This window comes from Solanum stenotomum, chromosome 1 (assembly GCF_019186545.1).
Source record: "Solanum stenotomum isolate F172 chromosome 1, ASM1918654v1, whole genome shotgun sequence".
NCBI lineage: Eukaryota > Viridiplantae > Streptophyta > Magnoliopsida > Solanales > Solanaceae > Solanum > Solanum stenotomum.
In genome coordinates, this window is record NC_064282.1 from 48,714,359 (window position 1) to 48,718,165 (window position 3,807).

Sequence of the window (3,807 nt, forward strand, 5' to 3'; positions counted from 1 at the left end):
GACTAATCCGCCAAAATTAACAGAGTGTTTTAGGGGGGTTAGGGGCGTACAAAGGGCGACCAAAGAAAACATTCGGTGAGTCGCCGAGAGTGAACTCGGCAAGCTCAGGGTTCCCGCCGAAAGTTACAGACTCTAACTTAGCCAAATCACGAAATTAAAGGCGATTAAGGGGGATGTTGACGAACCGCCGAACGGTTTGGCGAGGTCGATCCAGCTCGCCAAAGTGCCCAACGTGCCAAATTTCAACCCCAAATTCCAAAATCAAGCCCGCAGCCCCCAAAAACGAAATCAAACAAACACATTATGCAATTAGAACCATACCCAAACGATCTATGCTACCGGGGTATTTAGACTTCCCCTGATTTGGCTAAAATTGGCCATTTGATGACTTTTGCCCTTACGAATGACGTCAACTACGCTATCATTTGGTAAATTACGTCATTTGGCTCAATTTGGGGTTACTCAGTCTTCACTTAACTAGACCCAACATAAAATAACCGCAACTCAACAAATTAAAGTTAATTTTAACGCACAAAACTTGGGGAATCATCATTTTAAGAAAATAGGCACAATTTTGAAACTAAAACATGCAAACCAACGCATCGAATATAATTCCAACACATGCCCAACACACAACAGCAAAATTTTACCAAATGCATTCGAGTTCAACCACTAATCAAGAGTTCAGGGTTCGAAAAACCAACGTTTAAGCCGAATGAAAAATTTTAAATGCTAGGCGGCAATGTAATCCAAATCTGAGATTGAGATCAAGAACAAAAAGTGATAACAATAGGAAAATATGAAAAATCTAGAGTGTGGGTGAGAGAGTACGGGGTTTGAAATGAGGGAATATGAAAGATTTTGAATTTTTAAATCGTTTGACATTTTAAAACCTTTCCGTTCATATCCCTTTCGGTGGTGTTAGTCGACCACACCGAACGACTCGGCGCATCGCTGAGTGGTGACTTACCTCGCCAAGTTTACAGGACCTCCATTTGATTTGGGGGGTCCAAATGGTGGACAAACTTAGGCTCGCCACCTGTTCAGCGAGTCGTCGATTCATCCATTGGCCCACCGAGTTTTACAGGCTCATACCTCTGATTTTTGTGGGTCCAACGACGGTCCAAATTGGGCTCGCCGACCTCTTCGGTGTGTCACCGGCTGGACTCTTGGCTCGCTAACCTGCACATTCTCAAACACACTTCACTTTTCAACCTGCATAATCAATACCCGTTATTCAAAAGTGAATTAGTTAACGTCGTGGCACGACCTAAATATCCATTCAAGCTTCATTCTTGGGGTTTGCCATAGTATCACTAGGCAACACCCCTTGTTGTCTTGGGTTTAGATGAGACAAAATTTGACCCATTTGGGTCTCCAGCTGCTTGATAGAGACGGAATGAGAGGTCACCGTCTGGTTGAGAGTCGATATATCCTCATTCATTTCCTTCAACACTTTATCGAACCCTTCAACCTTGTTAAGAATGCGTGAGAGCATGTCTTTCGTACGGCTACCCTCAGAATCTTTGGGCTTTTGATGCTCATGGAGAGGCACATACCTATCCTTCTACCCTTATCTTTCCTTTTAAAAGGCGTTACGATCACGCCGCTCTCTGTCACGATTTCTCTAGTCCTCATCTCTATTCCAACCTTGATTACCACCTGGCCTTGGGTAGTTTGCACGATAACCTCCTCGTTGGTTGGCTAACTTCCTCATTGAACAATGCTTCAAATTTGGCCTCCTCGGGGCTTACACCACCAACATCGACAACATTAACACTCTTTGTACTAGCACCCATGACATTTTTGGCCAAGATGTCCAATTGGGTCATCATCTTTGCCATGTTTTGGTGTCTCTCTTGATCTTTTTCGATCTGCTCCTTTGTCAGTCTATAGGTAAGAGAAGAGACTTGGTCTTCATGGGTGTACCATGCCCAGTTAATCTTGGTCATGCTATTAAGGAGTTGGGCGGCTATTGCATAGGGCTGTTGCATTAAACCTCCCAGAGAAAGTTGATCAGCCACTCCTTTGTTCACCAAATCGAGGCTCCTGTAGAAGTATTGCAACAGTACATTATCGGGTAATCCATGAGTTGGGCATTGCAGCACCATCTTTTTAAACCTCAGCCAAGTCTCATGGATTGTCTCACCATCCAAATGCTTGAAGCTTTGGATGTTGTCCCGAAGAGTCATCATCTTCGAAGGGGGAAATAATAGCACTTGGAATGCAGTAAGAAGTTCATCCCATGAAGTGATAGAATATCTTGGCAATTCAGCCAACCACTTGCTTGCCTCGCCCATAAGAGAAAATGGGAACAACCTCAGCTGGACCGATTCTTGAGATATGTTCTTAAAGGAGAACGGTCCATAGACATCAACAAAAATTTTGATATGCTCATGGGGATCCTCATGAGCCAAACCACCAAACAAACCATTTAGTTGCAGGAGCTGCAACATGGTGCTCGTGATGTGAAACACAACATTTCCTTCAGCCAGAGGTAAACAAATGGCACCAACACCACCTATTTGATTTGGGTAGTTGCCATTTGGGTCATTGACATCATTGAGATTCCCAATGTCATCTTGGTGGCCCACTTGGCTGCCATTACTCCCGTTAACGCTCATTTCCTCTTCTGTTTTAACACAAGCAATACAAAACCAAAACTAAAAGTAAGTAGATTCAACTATGACTAAAAAGAACACAATTCAACTTCACCAAAAGAATTTCAAACAACACCAAAAGAATTTCAAACAACACCACTCCCCCGACAGCGATGCCATTTTGATTAATAACGTTTCAAAGACACTTTTTCCAATTCTAAGTGTCAACGATTGTAAATCAGTATAAAACCCAACTAAATGAGTTGGGGTCGAATCCTATAGGGAGCGATACATGTTTAGAATTCAATTAAGAAGTATGAATGCGGTCTAATCAGCCATAGGAATAAACATTATCGCACTACAAGAAAATGTATTTATAGCTACGAAATCTAAGCTATGAATTTGAAAATCATAGCTATTACTTAGTAATAGCCACAAATATTCCCAATTTGTGGCTATCAAAAAATTTGTCAAATTTCATAGCCATGACAAATAAATTGATAAAGCTAAATCCTTGCTTTTGCTATAATTGCTAAAAATCGTGGCAATAATGACCTAAATAGCTATAATTTTACTGTTACAACAAAGTTCTATAGCTAATTATACGTTATTGTCACTCGATAAAAGTCATTGTAGCAATAGTAACTCTTTAGCCACAATAAGTTATTTGACACAAAATATTGTAGCTATATAAATACTTTTACTTCAAGTTATAAACTATTGTAGCTATAGTTAAATGAAATAGCCATAGAGTTTTCTCTATAATATAATATCGTAGCAATTCAATATTATTTGCCGTAAATTCATAGTAATAATAACTTTTAGCCACAATAAATTATTTGAAGAAACATTTGTAGCTAAATAAATAAGTTTGCTTTAAGTTATAAAAAAATTATGGCAATAACTATAAGATATAGCCATAAGTTTTTTGCCGGAATGAAATTTTATGACACTGTGATTTTTCGCCATAAATATAAATTTTCCATACTAATAATAACTTTTTAGCCACTATAAATTATTGGAAGAAAAACTCGTAGCTAAATAAATATTTTTCAAGTTCAAAAATTTGTGGCATACTAAAAGATAGTCATAAATTATTTACGATGATAAAATTTTATAGTTAATGATTAAGTTTTTTCATGATCGTGTTGAAACTAGTTGGAGCAATAGTAAAATTTTACTCATAAAAATAAATTTAAAATAAAAA